This window comes from Ammospiza nelsoni, chromosome Z (genome assembly GCF_027579445.1).
Source record: "Ammospiza nelsoni isolate bAmmNel1 chromosome Z, bAmmNel1.pri, whole genome shotgun sequence".
Lineage (NCBI taxonomy): Eukaryota > Metazoa > Chordata > Aves > Passeriformes > Passerellidae > Ammospiza > Ammospiza nelsoni.
In genome coordinates, this window is record NC_080669.1 from 85,114,804 (window position 1) to 85,133,287 (window position 18,484).

Below are 18,484 nucleotides of genomic sequence, written 5' to 3' on the forward strand. Positions count from 1 at the left end.
GAACAGCCTATTCTTCAGTCTCATTTTCTACCTTGAAAGGTCATGTTTGACTGATAATGTCATTTTTTGAATCCTGTCAAAGCAAATGTAGGCTGGAAATGACATCATCTTGCCTGAGGGAGCTTTATAACACCTCCTTGGTTTTGTGGCACTCAGCAGTGCATATTGTGGAAACAGAATCAGATGAACACTTACCCATCATCAACAAAGCAGCAGATCCTCCAGACCCACAAGGTGTGACCTGTGTTTTCCGCATTTTTCTCGCCCTGCTTCCACAGCAGAGGCCAGCAGAAGCCACGGGAAAAGAAGACAAGATGCCACTCAGACCAAGGAACGCCTTCCTACACAGTGCCCTGGTTCGTCACATGCAAAAACACACTTGGGACCGAGCTCTGCTCTCCCAGGCGGGTTCTTTGCCTGCCACCACAGTGCCACAGCTCTGCTTTTTCCATGGCTTTTGGGTTCAGCAGATCTCCAAATCGTGTGTTTTGCCTGCAGCTGTAGCAGTGCTTTGCAACACAGCAGCTCTGACTCCAAGTGATCACAGCTGGTGCATCTCTTTGAGCTAAATTGGTGAAAGACAGGGTAAATGACAGGTTACTTCAATGCAGTTCTTAGCAAGAACTTATGGAGATTATTATGAAGGAGCTGGAAAGTCATCACTGGAATCTGCTTGTGGAGCTGACAACTGAGAGATAGCTTTCTTTGATAACTTTTAATCACTGTGTTTTCTACTTATGCAAATTGCAATAATACCCTTGATGCTCTGGATTTCTGTAGCGTTCAGGCTTGTGGCAATGACATGACAATTCAGAGTTGGATGTTCATCCTGCTCTAGCTTATGTCTGCTTCAAAGGTGTCTGACATTTGGTGGTGACATACACTGATTCATGTGGTACGTGTGTCACCAGAACACGCGTTCAGAAAGAAACATCCCACAAAATGCCACTTTGGGAGACTTCATCTCAGTTTCATCATTGTTTAGGGTTTGCTCGCACAGCTAATTGCAAGCAAGCTGCCTTTGTGTACCAAAAACAAGAAGAAAAAAAAAATAAAATACATAGGAGCCTAATTTGTCTTGTACCAAGCTTTCTCCTAGTCCTTCATTCCACAGAAGAGGCAGAGAGAGACTGAAATCTGAAATACTCTGCCTACATATGAGCTAGGTGGACATTTCAAACCCAAGCACTTTTTAATCTTGCTAGGTAATACAATAGGCTTTGTATGCCTAAATTACCAAATTACTGGTTTGAAAAATTATGTGATGACTCCTAAGTCACTCAGAGAGTTTTTGAAGTGCTACCAGGTGTTTTTGCGCAGAAGCAGGTCTTGGTGGATATCATGACCTGGTGCAATACCTCCTCATGAGTGACGTGGAAATTGCCTATTTATTCCACTCTGGCTCCATCATGGGATTAGTCTCTATATTACAGTTACTGGTGGTTTTCCCAGTTCAGCTTTCCATGGGTTTCTTTGAAAGATGATTTAATAGGCCACGGGGCCGTAATGCTGTCAGGAGATGTGGTGCTATTAGATCATACTGACGCTAATTGAGACTTAATACACCCTCTTGCCTAAAAGAATGTATTGTGGGTAATTTTATCTCGAAATTCAATCTAAACTTTCCATCTCATTACTCCAAGCCTTGCCCACTGCAGCCACCCTAAATGATCACCCCGCCTGTTTCCACCAATGATAAAGACGTGGGCAGTTATCATATTCCAGCCCCTGCTCCTCTGGATGTAATTAGGCCAAGGTGTAAAGTGAGCTGGGTCACCCAAGGGCACAGCTTGGCCTAAAAGAGGAGGTCAAATGGGGGAAGGGGAGATCCATCAAGGCACTGCTGTTGAGGAGCACGACTGAAAAGAAGTGAGCCCAGTTTATCTTAGTTTGCTCTGTTCTTTTTGTTTTTTTGCTCTGCCTCTTTTTTCCCTGCTTGCATACTAGGATGCGTACGTTCAACATTGGAGATATCTGTCTGGCCCAGGCTCTGCAAAGTTTTGAGGAACATGGTATAAATTGAAATTTTCTGATGTGGCACCAGAGCTGTCAGTGCCATAGCGGTGTTACAGGGATAAACTTGTCAAGTCTAAGCCAGGTTTCACTCAGACATTCACTCTGAGACTCACGCTGAGCACTCAGGTGGCTTTCTTAGGTTTCCACCCAGGTTAGCAAACACAGGCATGCAGGAAATTTAGTGGGCAATCTCTTAGACCTGTACTGAAATCATCACAATGCCAAAACCAAGTAAGGTTCATTAGATCCAACTTCAGCAAAAAGGCAGAGAGGAGCAGGACTGAGCTCACAGACCCCCACATTAAAATCTGCACAACTTCAGAGCTCAGTTCTGTTACTCACACACAGGTGTTTGTGGGCATCTGAGATGTCCTGGAGGATTCCACAAAATTTTTATGGGCTGTCCCAGAAAGGCAGAAGGCTCCTTCAGGCCCCTGGAAGTACACCACACACTCCTTGTCCCATCAAGAATATTAGAAATCCATATAGGTGGGCAACTGAGTCAGGATCACCACTGGATTATTTTTACAATAGTGAGAGTACAGAGCGAACTTTGTGCAAATCCTTTTATTTGGGACTTTTTAACGTGTGTGGGTGGGACTGTATTAACCACACTTTTCTGAAAATAATTCTGAAAAGAATTTTTCTATAAAGTCAATTTTGAATCAGAACAAATTTGGAAAAAATTAAAAACTTGATTAATTTCTTCCTGGACAGAACACATCTGTAAAATCCTTTCATCAGCTCTATGGAGTATGAAGCTGGGTGTGAGAAACAATGTAATTTGCTCAGGAAAAACAACCAAAATTCCAGAGTGAAAATGTTGGACTGGATTTAGGGATTTTGTTGTGGGTTTATATTCCACAGGTGCTCCTGTGATGAAAGGAGAAGGATGAGCCAGAGACAGTATCCAGAATTCCAACCAGAGGATGCAGGGCTCGTGGGCAAGCAGTCCTCAGGGTGATGGAAATGGTAAATTTTTGGCTCTGGCACTGTTCTTTTCTGCTTCTCAAGAAGCTGCATCCCTTCTTCAGCCTGGGGACCAGCACAGTGTCACTCCTGAAAGAGGTGAGCTGGTGATGCAGAGACACGATGGTTTGTCTGGGCAAAGCATTTGTGTTTTATGAAGCAGATACTTTCCATCCCCACCAAAGGAGCTTTGTCCATGTGTTGAAAGACGATGCCCAAAGCAGCCCAGCCAAACCCCAGGAGAAGACAGAGGCTTAGCAGCACCCCAGAATCCACAGCCAAAATGTGGCAGGGCTCCTCCAATCTCGCAGCCAAGGCAGCAGGGCAAAGCCCTTTTCAGCGGGGCTTTCCCCAGGTCTGAGTTCAGCACCAGCACATCACTGAACACCCATGGATGGGGATAACTGCACATCTCTGCCCATCCATGTGCAGCCACAAACCTGCAGCCCCCTCAGCTCCCCCAGCTGTGCTCACAGCAGGTCCCAGAGCTGATAGACACATCTTTGTGCTCCAAATGGCTCAGCCCTCCATGCCATAAAGGGGTGTGAGGAAGGAGAGGGAAGATGGGCACATGGAAACCACACAGCTTATCTGGACAATCTGTTAAACAATCCCATAAAATAGGTTTGTTTATTGGTTTTGTTGGTTTTTTTTTTCCCCTTTTCCACTGTAAAATCTCAGAATTATTTATGTTGGAAGGGACCTCAAAGCTCATTTAGTCCAGTTCCACCTGCATGGCCTGGGACACCTTCCACCAGAACAGTTTGCTCCGAGCTCTGTCCAGCCTGGCTCTGAGCACTTCCATTCACAGTTATGGATAAATCATACAGGATGTGAAATAACCTTCTGGCTGGACTGTTCAATACTCACCAGATCAGGGAATAATAATGTTCCATCTGCCTTTGTAACCTTAATCCTGCCCTTAAGAGGATAGCTGCCATTCCAGCAGCTTTCATCAAACAAGTACACATTTTCTTTGTAAATCCTTTTACAAGATTATTTTTTCCCATGGCTAAAGGTCAGAGTTTATTCTGACAGATACAGGATTGTGAGCAACGAGGGTACAAATAACAGATGCGCCTAATACCTAATCAGTAAATTAAGGGAGAAAAAAACCATCCCAACCTTTATTCTTTGTTTATGTGGGAATGATTCCTTCCACAGTCCAAATCCACCATGGTCCCTATGGAACCAAAAGAGAAAAACTCACAACAAAAACAATGGAAATTACTAGAGGAGACTGATGAAACAGCGCAAAGTCCTGAAATTTTGTGATCCATTTGTCACCAGCACAGGACAGCCAGGAAAAGACTGAAGGCTTAAAAAAAGTACTTTTTTCTTGAGGCATCTGCACCCATAGGAAATTCCACCCTTCCTCCCACAGGATCAGGCCACACGGTATCATGTGTTTGTCACTTCCAGGATGGATTACTGCAGCTCCTGGCATCTGGTGACGAACGAGAAAACAATGTAGAGAGTGCAGCTGATGCAAACCACTTCTCCCCACTTCCTGCTGGGGTGAAGAAACCCTGAACATATAAAACCCACGTACCAGACCTTCCACCCTGCTTTTCAACATTGGTTTAATATTTTCATCCTTATAAGATCTTAATATCTTATATATAGATCTATATCTTATAAATAGATCTATATCTTACATATAGATCTTATATCCTTATAAGATCTTTAATATCTTCATCCTTATAAGTGTCATCAAAGTGGTGGCACTTTGCAGAGAGGTGTGTGCTTCCTCCACATAAACCCCTAAAGCACCCCAAACTCCCAGATTAAGATGTATGAAAATGATGTGTGAATACACATTTCATTCATTTAATTGCTTTCTTTAATTTGGTCAGAAAAGGTTTATCTCTTCAAGTCAAAATACCTTATTTTCATGTTCTCTAGTTCCCATAATTATTAAAAATTAGGAAATTAAAACCAAAAAAAAGCCACACTGAATTTAACATATTCCCCCTCTCCACCCTGCCCAGTCTACCATTTTGGTGGGAAAAAGACCAAGAAAAAAAACCCCCTAACCTGAATAACCTCAAAAAAAATTCATGTTATTTTGAGAGCTTTAACTCAAGAAGTTGATTGCTCACCAAGCTGTAATCCAAATGTAGAACACAAACAGTTCATAAAAAAACAGATACCTCAAAGACAAATTCAAAAGATTTTAACTTTTTTGCAATTTATTTCCTTATAAAGTTCTATATCCGAAAAAAATAAGTCATACTCTTCTTCTTGCTACCTCTGAAGTGTAAAACGCCTCTTACAAAGTGTGAAGGAAAAACCTGTTGTGAAATGAGAAACCTGCTTACCTCCCTGTGGCTTCAACTGCTCAGGAGATGACAAAAAACCTCAATGCTGGGTCCTGCACTTGGACTACCTCCCTTTTAGCTGCTGAATTCCCACTGCCAACCAACTCAAGGGAAGGAGACAACTGGAATTCAGGTTGTTACAACCCTTCCTTCAATCTAAGACATGTTTGCATGTCTAGGATGAGTTCATGAGCTGCCTGTCTAGGATGAGTTCACGTCTCCTCACACCCAATCTGCCTTTGGATCTGTGTCTTGCGCACACTTCCCTGGAGATCAGTGAGCTCCTGGGTGATGAATTCCTCCTCCCCTTCCTTGTAACACCCCGTGTCCTTGTGAGGATCATTGCCACGGGTGAAGGCCATGTGTGGTGGCCAAGCACCCTGACAGTTCCTTTTGCAACCTGCTGGGGAGACTTTGGGAGAACCGATGCTTAGGGGGAAAAAAAAAAAGTGATTGAGGACTGCTGAACCAACACCAGCAAAATCAGCTTTAAGTCTGAGTTGAAAGAAAGCTGAGCATCGAGCAGCAAAAGGATTTCATTTCACCACTGAGGTGCCTGGAGGCCATTTGCTGCTGAATGCCCACATGCTCTTTGCCTGCCATATTATAGCAAGAGAGGACTTTTTGTTTGTTCTTGCTGGTCCTGCTTGTGTCTGTCGCAGAGGTTTCCAGTCTCTCTCGTTGGCTCCGGTGTTTTCCCCACGGTCCATGTCAGAGAGCACTGGGGCCTGTGCTGGTGACCACTTACCCTCGCTCTGGGCCTCTCTGAGCCTCTCTCCCTCTGCTTCCTGTAACTCCATCATGCTTCCCACTGGGCTCACATGGAAGCTGCTCCAGAGACAAACCAATGCTGGGAGCATCTGTTGGTTTATTTAAGGAGTTTGTCGTGTCGGGAGCGCGACACCGCAGCGCTGCCTGCAGCCTTTGCAGAGCTGTGGCTCCAGACATGCCCACCCCTAGGAAGGCTGAGACCAGCATTTTTTTCCCCCCTAGGCCCTCACTTTCTCCTGATGCATCTGCCTGATGAGCACTCTCCTGTGTTCCCTTCACTATGGTCACACCTGGCCAAAATCTTATAGCAGGGCACACTCTTCACTCCAGAGCTTGCAGGTGAAATTGCTCATGCTTTGGCCAGGATGGTGCCTGACATGAGAATGCTCTGGCTCTCCACAGCCAAAGAACACAAAAAAAATTTCAAAGAATACAGCTGAAGCCTTCCCAGCCCTCGAGTTCAGTGCCTACGATTGACCAAATGATCGATTTTCATAAACTGCAAAAACTCCCAGCATCACCAGCAGTTTTCTGAGCTTTCTGAGAATCATGAGTTTATTTGTTGCTGGGATGTGCCCCTGAAAATGATTTCTAATGCTGACTGCTGAGTTGGTTAGATTATTTTAGTTCCTGGTTTTGCTTTTTTTTTTTTTTCTCCACGGAAGAGATTTTCAGTGTTGCTGGGGAGGATGTTTCTTGAAAGGATTGTTGCAGCAAGAAATGGCTGCAGCTGGAGTTAAAGCACCTAAAAATAACTATAATAGAAATAAACAAATACTATCACTCTAGCCACATGACAAAGTAAGTTTAGGATAAAAGATCCAAGGATTTAACCTTCAGCTCCCTTGCTGAGCAGACACAGAGCACTGACCAAAGTCATGGACTCCATGGGACACCATGATTCTCTTTGACTTCCTCAACTTCTCCCCACCAAAGTCCTAAGAAGTGAATGCTGAGCCATCCAGAACTGCCTGTGTTTGAGACACTCCACCAGAACCCCTTGTTTGCAGATGTTCTGATGAATTAGCACTTTACTGTTCCTTTGGTCTCAGTGGGAATTTTGTTAAAACCTTTTCTGTGATGCATCCCCTGGCCTCATCCACATTCCTGATGAGACAAGCAGAGAGCACTTCAGATTCTTTAAGAGACATCCACAGAATATATGAACTAGCTTAAAAGCATTTTGGAGGCTGTACAGACCCTAATATTGAGTGTCATGGGCCAAGTTCTCATCTTTCTGACATATCTGGCCATTTTCTTAGTACCCTTTGCCAAAAATCGTTTTTCATCTAAAATACCTTCATCTCCACAAGGTTGTATAATCAATATTGCCAGGTGCTGTAAGGGCTAATAGTGGATAATAGCTTCTGGCTCGGTATTAAAGTCCAAAGAGTCACTAGTGAAATAAGGTCTGATTTGGTACAAACAAGGGCTCTGCCTTGGATTCACCAGATTTGCTGGGATTAAACTTGTGATGTGCATGTACAGTTGCTCTATGTGATCTCTGGATTGCATTAAGCACAGATCATTTGTCATGAGAACTTGCTGAAGGCACGAGACACCTCACAGAGGCCAAGGAGTCAATGCCACACACATCACCAAACAACAAAAACCTGTGTAACAACCACCCACCGAATTAACTCTTCTTATTCTCCTCTGTGGCAACGCTGACAAAAGACACACATCTCCAGGGAACGAGCTCTCCTCCTTGCCTGACCCATCTGACAATCACAGCACTCAGAAGCTGTCTTACAGCTGGAGCCTGACAAGTTAAATCCAGCTTGCAGCTAAAGGTTGGGAGGAATCAGTCATGGAGGGCCCAAGTGAAAGATTTCTTCTGGCAGATCAAAAAGGAGCAGCATCCCCCCTCCTGGAGCAGACCCCGTGCATTCGTGAGCACACACAGGTATCTCCCTGCTGCACACCAAGAGCATGCAAAGCTATCACATGAGATGCTGTAATTTTGTCAGCCACCCCCATACCTTGCTGAACACTTCATGTAGGAAACCAACTTTACACTGCACGGAGCTCCTCCCATCCAGATGATGTTGTCATTTCCATGGTAACTAAAGTACCTCAAAGGCAAAAGAACAGATGGAGACTGGAGGGGAAAAAAAAATAATCCAAGGACCAAAAGTGAACATATGTGGTGCAAGAAAAAATATTAAGTTGTGGGCAGCTATTAGGTTTATTATCACTTGCAAAAGTAGACCTTGATAAACTCAGTCACGGCTCTGCAGTCAGGAGTGGCACGATCACATCAGTTGTGTGACAATACCAATCTCACAGCAGCCCCTGCTCTCACTCCCTTCCCCTTGCACAAATTTCAGAGAATAATTGTCTTTGCTCCCTTAATGTCTTGTTTTGGTTTGAGGACAAGAGCAGCCAAAACAAGCAGAAAGAATGCAGCAGCTCCTATGCTTGGCTGCCCACTGCTTTTCCTCAGGATCAAAGTCTCCAGGAGGGAGGGAGGGAGGGATTGTCCCTCCCCAGCAAGGCTGGGGCAGCCCAGGGAGCCAAATCTGCTCACGCACGGCCGTGTTTGCCATTGCATCCCCCTCACCTGTGTTTTGTCTGGCTCCCGCGCTTCAAACTTGCGTGAGGCATCGCACGAAGGGCGCGCTGGCAGCTCCACAGCAATTTGGAGCATCTTTATAATTGGGTTAATAGTTATGGCGCAGTCTCCGCTTGACTTCCTCTGGAATTAATCCATCTTTGTGGATCGCTGTCAATCAGGAGGGAAACTTGCAATTTACATAGGACACTTTGTTCTGTGTCAACTTTCTAAGACTGAGCAAGGCAAGTGTAATTTGGGAACAGGAGCTGTGATGGAGAGAAAAAAAAAAAAAAAAGAAAAAAAATCTTATATTTTTAGCTTGCTCTCGGAAGAAGTTTCCTGCTCTATATTATATAATTTATTTAAGATGCAGAGTTTCATCAAAGTGAAAAATGTTAAAAATATATCCTGTTTCCTAAACTCTTCTCAGGTTAAGCTGGACAGAGTTGGTGCAAACTTCAGAGCACAGAAAGCTCATGTATGAACTAGAAAAGTGTGAGAAATATGAATTCAAGCCCTCCTGTCCAAGGCTCCCATTGCAACCCAAGGAAAATAATTTTATTTTTTGTTTTAAGACTTGCCTCCTTGTCAGAAAAATAGGAGCACTGGAATCCCCCTCAAGTCTTGCAGATTGTGAGGATAAATGTTTTTTTAGGAGACTGTGAATTGCTCAGGCCCTGCTGTAAGAAAGGGCCAAATTAGCACCAAAGGTCTCTGCATCCTCTGACAATTGTTTTATTGGCAGTGACTTTTTGACATCCATGTTTTTAGCCTGCATTTCACTTCTAATGAACAGTGGGCTGCACCCCGAGCCTCTCTCAAAGGCACAGGCTGCTGCATGAGCACAATGTTGTGCAGCTGTAGCAAGAAATGCTTTGTCAGTTGATATTTTAAAGCATGATCAAAATAAAATTAAAAAAAAAAAAAATACAACCAACCAAAAAACTCCAAAACATGAAAATTTAAATTTAAATTCTTTTAAATTCTAAGGACAGAAGCGATCCTTTTGCTGCTGATGCTCTTCTTTTCCTTTTTTTTTTTTTTTTTTTCCTCCTGGCTTTGCCCTCCTTTCTTTTCCAAAATTTAAGTACCCTTATATAAACTGCTTGAGATTTTATTCCCCCCAAGCAGGAGCCGCTCGCAGCCAGGTGTGCGACCTGCCGGCAGAGGGCAATGCTTCATGGCTATTCAACCAAAGCCGCCCAAAGCTCCGCGCATCACACAGCCTGCCGCCGAAAAGGGCAAGAAAAGCAGGCACGGCAGTGCAGCAGCCGTGAGGCAGATCCCACCCGCCTCAGCCCCACGCACACGTGTAGGTTTGGGTTGTTTGTTGTTGGTTTTTTGGTTTTTTCGGGTTTTTGGTTTTTTTTTTTTTTTTTTTTTTTTGGGTTTTGGGGTTTTTTAGGTTTTTGTTTTCTGGGATTCTTTTTCAAAATTTATCTCGGTGGTAAAGAAAGAGAACATTGATAAATGACTGAGGAGTGAGCTAAAAAAGTTGTGCTGCACTTTCCCTGGAGCACAGGGAATCGATCAGGCTTTCTGGTTTTGCAGACCTGGAATTCCGGTTTTCCCTCGGGACGGAGAGCCCGGGTAACTCGGGATGCTCCCTGTGAATCAGGGCATCTCTGTGTCACCCGATGCCAGGCTGGGTGTCACCCTGGGAGTGCCAGGAAATGTGTCAGAGCTCTCGGGCCGATGCTTTAGTAGGGGTGAGCATCAAGATTTAGGGCCAGGGTTATCTAATCCCAGTTTGAGCTTTTGTGGAGTTCAATTAATCGTTGTTCTAAGATCTCCTTTGATGGGGAGGCCTTATTGGCATCTTGGGCTTGTGACAGCTCAGTTGCTTTTTAATCTCAGCTACTTGGATGGCATGTGACCGCTCTTTGTGCTGTTATAAAGTTAATTTGGGTCTCCTGTATGACCGCGGTGGCTGGCACAGGATTTACCCACCCTAGATTTGCTATGGCTAAGTCAAGCTTACACTCATTGCTTAATATCAACTACTGCTGAATGCCCGTGAGGGTGTGGCAATTGCAAGGAAAAGGGAGAAAAGGCAAAATTAGGTATGCCGAGGCTCTGCTGTACACCTGGGATTTACAAACACAATCTGCTTTCTGCGCAATGTGCTACAGCTCGCCATGATAAAGGGCTCAACCCTCCCACCCTGTGCCCTGACCAACCTGGTGCCTGAACAGGGCTGTCCCTGCTGCAGATGAGATCCAGCAGGGACAGATGACAGAGGCTTGATCCCAGCAGTTATTCCTGTCAGGTGCTGCACCCTGGCCTTGCGGGATCCTGTTCCCCGTGCGCACGGGCTGGGGCGGCACACGGTGCCAAACGCCCTGGAGAATGTTTGCAAACTGCTGCTCAGATGGAGCTCCGCTCTGAAACGAGATCCACCTCGTTCCTCGTGTTTCCATCTTCAAAAGTTTCGGGTGTCCCACAACAGTGATAAATAATTCAAGCATAAAAAGCATCCATGTGTCAAGTTTTGCGAAGCCCTGGGAGGAAAGGGAAGGCGATTTAAATTTTAGATAAAGAAGGTGCAGAGGTATTGAGAACAGGTTACTCTCCATATGTATATTATCTATGGATGGATATCCATATGGATATTATCCACTGCCATCTGAAGGACTTTACACATTACTAATAGCATGTGGACATGCTCTTTCTTTATTTCCTCCAAATAATCATTGGGGCCAACATCAGCTCACCCTCTTACTGCTGATTTTATCTTGTGTCTCCTGCCCTGTGACTGGCCCAAGAAAGTTATACAGACAAAGATAGCAGACATTTTCCTATTATTTTAATATTGTTGGTGTGGGCTTTGTTGGATGTTGTTTCCAGGGAGGATGAGGTACACATATTTTAATAAAACCAACGCCATTCTGCATTATTTCATGAGAAACAAAAATTGTTGGCCCCCCCATGGGACTGAGAACATACTTGGACAAGATAAATCAATAATTTCTGATTCAAATAATGTTATCTATGCCTAAAAGAACAACCTAATAAAATAAAGTGGCAGACCCACCCAAGAACAGCCAGCTGTGTCATTCTTGGAGCAGTGACTGGAAGACAAGGTTTGGGTATCTGCTCTGATTTAACAGGTTGTAAATGAAATCACACATCACCAGTGGGATCTAACCATGAAGGCAAGGCTGTGTCCCTTTCCATACCAAGAAGTCTACCTTGGGTTGAAGAAATTTTCTGAGACAAATTTTCTGAGCAAATTGTCAGAGCCAAACCAAAACCCTGCTGTTTAAGGGGTTCAACAAGTTTTTGAAAAGTCATGATTTGACCTAACCTTATGGCTGAACCATTCCTTCAGTCCCTGGTTGGCCACTTTCACCTTGAAGTAGTAAGATTTTGCTTGGTGCTACAGGGCAGCTCCCACAAGAAATGCGCTGTATGCACCTTGCTGTCAGCAAAGTTCAAGGGACATTTACACAATTCTTTTGCAAATTCATTTCCCAGGCTGCCTAGCCAGAAAGGATCATGGAGGCCATCTAGGCTGTGATCAGGGATTCAGCTTGGATTAGGCTAAAGGATAGTTATATTTTATTCAGTTAAACTTTATTTCCAGAAAAGAATCTCAGATCAAATCCAGAATTGCACCTGGCTGATGTAACCCTCAGCCCCAATGTGGACCCCAAATGTTTGAGTGAGGTTTTCCAATTGCAGTGTGTGGACCGAGTTAGAAATTATTTGAATTTACAGAGAATAAGAGTCAATTAAACCATTATATGTGAAATGTTGCAGAATGGTCCCAGTCCTCTTCCTTTAGAGTTTAGGAACCTATGCCCAGTCCCTTGATATCATTCAATTTTCTCACATACAAACCTCTTACCATCTGCAATCAAACATATTTCTGATGGCTAAACACAATTCTTCAACCCTTGCTCTAAAGTACTTTTTTCCCATTTTCCCCAAGTATTTGTTTTTGTTACTCTTTTCTATACCCTCTCCAGTTTTGTCACCATATGTAATAAAATGTGGCTTGGACAGCCTCTAAAATTCAGCCCAAGACTCACACCAGCACTTTCAGATTTGAGGTTCCAACTCAGAGCTGGCAGTGCCAGGCTTGTCCAGGTTTTTGTTCGGGGTTTGTAAGAAGCATCTTAGTACAATAAAACACATTTGTTTGCCCAAGCCAGGCAGTGTTTGCTACATCAGGCCATGGACTCTCATTCTTTGCTATTTCAGTGACCATAATGTCATCTACAAATGTCATCAGGAGCAGTTTTATATTTACTTCCAGATCACTGATGAATAGCATAGGAGGAAACCCCAGTAACACTCTTCTTTGGCCATAATTCTGCATTGACAATTGCTTTCAGAGATCTGTCAGTTAGGCAGTTCTTAACTCATTTCATGTCTGCTCCTGTCCTGAACCCAATTACTTTTGCTTGGCTAAAACATATCTTCTGGGAAGCCATCCACTCTCCAAGCTGAAAATGTCATGAGATGGTGATTTTTACCCACCCTCCCATTAAGCTTCTGAAGTGATTAATTGCTATGAACCCTGTACATCTTCATTTCAATGTGATATTTTCTCTGAATTCAACTTCTGGTTATCAATTCCTTTTATGGCTTCCCCAACTAGATTAAGCCATTCTTTATAGCCAAAATTCCCAAACAGATCCAGTAATTCCATTCACTCCCTGTCCTAAATTACACAGCTTTCAGTTGCCTCCTGCCTGTCTTGTGCTTCATTGACTGATGCCACATTTCTGCTGAGGTTTTGTGCTTCTTATTCATGTTCCTGCTCCTGTGATAGTTTATAAACCTTCGATATAAGTAAGTACACACATTGAAGGCTATATGTACATATAGATGCTAAATTGTAACCTGTGTGAAAACTGTGATGGAAATCCACACCACCCTAAGGCAAAGGTGCACACGAGAATCCAGGATGGGTTTTGATGCTTGTTAGCAATTAGTTTATTTGAAGATTTTTTTTTTTTTTTTTAATGAGGGAAAGAATTGAATGCACTTACGAGATCAGAGTCACTCATTTGCTCGGGGAAGACTGAGAAACATCAACACACAATAAAAGCAGTGGCAAACTGGCGGATGTTGAAAGAGCAAATATTCAGAGGGTTTCCAAAGGACAGGAGTGTCTGAGCAAAGGGCAGGGCCTGGTGCTCTGCTGGGGTGCCAGCAAGTGCTGCATCGCTGAGCACTGCAACTTTTGTGCGCGCAGAAATGTTTAGACACCACCTCCACAGGGGTAGAGAAGGATGTGGAAAGATCAGACAAATAAGAAAAGCCTGAGTTTGAGCCTGAGACTCCCATGTCATGATCTCCCTGGCTGTTAAGCCACCAAAGTTTTCTCCTCTTTGTCCTGGTTGAGGAATTTGAGACAAAATCCTCTTGTTTTTGGGCAGTAACCAACACGACACAGCCTTTGTCAGCATCATGAGGATGCTGAGACAAGGGTGTCAGTTCTGAGCTATCAAAATAATGTGCAAGGGAAATGGTTTGGGGTGGGAATGCTGTGGGTATGAATGTCCTAAAACCATGGAGAATCAACCAAAATAGGGGAGTTATGTCTTCCAAAATTAGTTTTGCACTTGGTTTCCAACCCCTTGGCCCTGAATTTTGATTCTTGCCTGTCATTGCTCACACAACAATGTTGAAACTTGATACCAGATGTCTGAAAGATTTACAAAATAAAAGGGTAACATTGAAAATCACTGTTATTTCTAATTTGTCCAAACAGTTGAATTACCATTTTCTGATGGGAAAGAAAAAGAGAGTATTGAAGTATGTTCGCATTTCCCCCCGTTTACACTTGTCTTGAAATTTGATTATGGTGGGATACAAGGAGTTGGAAACTGTGTATCTGAAATTTGTTTGTACATATAAATAGATAAATGATCATAAGATGATAGAGAGAGAGATAGAAAGATAGATAGATAGATAGATAGATAGATAGATAGATAGATAGATAGATAGTCTTCTACATAAATCTCAGAAATGCGCTAGATATCTGATGAGACAGAGCACACAAAGAAACTATCTGTTTTAAGCAATTTTAATAGTAAATATATACTTTTAATGATCTGATTGTATTTTTGTATCCTATAAAGTTGCCACTGTCTTACTGCAGGCCTCTCGAGATTTTTTTTTTTTGTATCTTTTACATTGACTTACAAATCACCCAATAATTCTGCATTATTTTAATTCATACCTTGAACTTTGAGAGAGTTATATAGATATTTAACTTAATATGCTATTTATATAAAAACAACAGGCTCATGGCCTTCATTACAATACATCTGTCTCATGCAGTCAAGGTTATGTGTAGACTGTTAGTCACAAATAGGAAACTCATGCCAGGTCTTCTGCAGAACCAAACCAACTTTATGAATGCCATCATATTTTATTTATTTTTTTTTTTTAAGTGGAAAGAACAAAGAGGAGAGAGCTTCCTCTTTGAGATTATCCACTCAGATTGAACTCCTTGACACACAGCAGAGACAGAGGGAGGAGGTTGTTTAAAAGAGGGAAAATTTTCTAGAACTAGAAGACAAAACCACAGGTCAGAAAAGCTTTGATGTCAGCGCTGATCCAGGGTGATTTATGCACACGTGTCCTGCATGGTGACCACTCAAAGGGATGGGTCTTTTTCTGTTTATGAAATTTATCCTGACAGAGCTTGATCTCTACAAGTAAAAGTAACCAGGTGTGATTTTTTTTTTTCTTTCAGTTATACATATGACAGGCCTAAAAATAACTTTGGGTGAATCACAAATTTCCTTTGCTAGGTCTGAGTCTTTTTTATTTTTGTTTCTTCAAATTCTGCCATGTTTTCAAAGTGAGCATTAAATAAGCCACTATCTCTATTGCTTTCTAAATTGAACTCACTTTGAAATTATTTTTTGTGGGGCTGCTTAAATACATTTATGTATATGTATCCTCTCCAGAAGTAAATAAACACAAATTAAAAAGAGAAAAGGCTTAGAAAACACTTTTTATCCTAAATTTACTGGATATAATCAAAATATTATTTTCTAGCAAAGGGGAAGCAAACGTGATTTTTTTTTTCCTTTTCTTTTTCTCTTTTTTTGCGGGAGTATTTGATTCCATAATTTGGTTTTCTGCGTTAATTTATTCACGCCAATTATTTCACAGCCATTTGTGAGCTTATTCCAAGGAGGAAGATGATGGTCAGCAGAGCTCTTTGATACAGAGTTCACCTGCCAAAAGTTTTCATTTCAAAACCAGAATTCTTCGCGGGGAAATGTCAGTGCCAGCTCTGCCAAGAAATGTTGAAACTGTTTCTTTTTCCCTTTTGTTTAGATACAAAATGACAAAACATAGCTCCAGTTGGGTGATTTAATTCAAACAAACAAGCCTCCCTTCCATGTCAAAGAGCGGATTGGAAATGACAATCCCTGTTTGGTTTCAATCAGAAACGTCGGCGTGCTCGGAGTGACATTTCCGATCCCGGGGTTTGCGAGTCCCGTGTTTGTTTGGGATGGAGATGGGGCTGATCTGCTGCTTGTCATTTGGGAGGCTTCTTGTGCATTTTACTGATTTATTTGTTTTCTCCTGTTGGAGAGAAGCATGAGGAAAAGCCCATCAGGGGAGGACAGGCTGCTGCACCTGAGCTCAGGTGTTTGGGGTTTGCAGGTATCTGGTGGATGTCAGTCACACGGGGATATCCAAAGGGAAGCGATGCTTTGGTGTGGCTTTTACCCAGGAATTTTTCCCCAGGATCACAGTGGGGCTGAGGGCACACACTCACCCAGGCAGCTGAGTTTGCTGAGGGTTTTTGGGAGGGCTGTGCTGGCATCTCATGGGCCCACAAATCTCTTCCTCCCATTTGGGGTTAGAGCGCGACCCAGGTTGTGTGTCTGCTGCTTCTCCTGAAGGGACAGGCTGAGAGAGCTGCAGCTTTCCAGTCTGGAGAAGAGAAAGCTTTTCTAAGGGAGCCCCTGCCAGAGCCTAAAGGGGCTCCAAGAGAGCTGGAGAAGAACTTTTACATGGGCCTGGAGTGGGGAATGGCTTCAGACTGAAAGAGGGCAGGTTTAGATTGCATGTTAGGAAGAAATTCTTCGCTGTGAGGGTGGTGATGCCCTAGCACAGGGTGCCCAGAGAAGCTGTGGCTACCCCATCCCTGGAAGTGCCCAAGTCCAGGTTGGATGGGAGTTTGGGGAAGCCTGGGATAGTGGAAGGTGTCCCTACCAATGGCAGGGGGTGGGACAAGGTCTTTAAGATCCCTGCCAAACCAAATAATTCAATGATTCTACGATGTAAGGGATAATGGCACATGAATAAGCCTCCGTGGTCGGTGATTTATGCACACGTGTCCTACATGGTGCATAAATCCTACAAAGGGATGGTCCTTTGAACGGTCACCACGTAGGACACGTGCGCATAAATCCAACCCTTGCATCAGCTGCACACTGAATTCAGGTCACTCGGGACGATGGCCTGAAGCCACTTTCTGTCCCAGAGCAAAGAGGAGAGACTTGGTGTTCCTTGAGCCTCCTGCAGCACTCCGGGACAGGGAGCCCTGTGGCACCACCTTTGCAAGGGATCAAGGAGCACAGTGGGGTACTCCCTACATTCCCCCTCCTGCCCCTGGAATGCTATCTTCATCTCTAAGCACAACTCCACAGCTCCATTCCACAGGTCTTCCTTCCTCCGGGGGTTCCTCCTCATCCTCTCTGTGGTTTCAGGAAAACCAGAAATTTATTCCCGTGAGCAAAGGTTTGCCCAGCTGGCAGACCAAAGGGCAGCATCATCCAGACTGCTGGCAGAGCGAGGGTTGGAAAGGAACAGCCCAACAATTCCGATTTTGCCCCGCTCCACCAGCCTGCTGCTGGGTTTGTGTTGTGTTTTGAACACTGTTGCTGGTCCATTATGAAAGGTGCTGGGGTTGGGGGGGTGGATTTAGTCCTTCAATCAGGGGTCGAGAGTCCTTGCTTATCTCCCCCAGCCCCAGAGAGGGAATTCTCAGCGCGGCCCGAGCAGCAGCAGCAGCTGTACCCCAAAAATGCCTCTCCCGGGTCAAGAACCCGCCGCGAAAAGCACACGGGGGGCTGGCTGGGAGGGCGTGGGAGAGGCTGAGCCCGGGGTGGGATAAATGGGATAAATAGCCCTGCCCTGAATCTCACCTCCTCTGCCTTCCCTCCCCTGCCCCCATCAGTGCTGCAGTTGTGTCAGGTAGTGGCACTGTTGAGTACATTAACCCGGAGCCGAGCATTGCAGCCACACCGAGAGCGTGTCTGCGTGTGAGTGTGTGTGTGAGAGCGTGTGTGTGTGCGCGCGTGTGTGTGCGTGTGCGTGTGTGTTTGCGCCTGATCATTCCCATTTATCCCCCACACTTCGCCCCCGCCCCCGGTGCCGCAGGACTCCGGCAGCGAGCGATGCAAGCGGAGGGAAGAGAGAGACATCAGCCCCCCAGATCTGCTTAACCAAATCGCCGCCCCTCGCAGGGAGGGAGAGCGAGAGGCAGGAGCGCGGGGCGGGCGGGGGGGGAGAGAACCAGACCGAAAAGACAAAATAAAAGACAGAGAAAGGGAAAAATCCCTCGGGGGAGCAAACAGCCGCCCCCGGGCGCACGCCCTGTCTCGGGGGAAGGGGATGCGGGTGTGCGAGCGCGCCGGGTGAGGAGAGTGCGAGCGGCGCTCCGGCCGCACCGGGGGCAGGGGGGGTTCCCTCCGCCTCCGTGCGCGGGGGGAGCGCGGCGAGCGGAGCGGGGCGGGCGGCGCAGCCCCGCCGGAGCCCCGGCCCCGCTCCGAGCCCAGCCCGAGCGCCGAGAACGGCAAGAAGCTCCCTCGCCGCCGCCGAGCAGCCCTGTTCTCCTGGCGGGGCTTTGCTCTTTTCCTTTCTT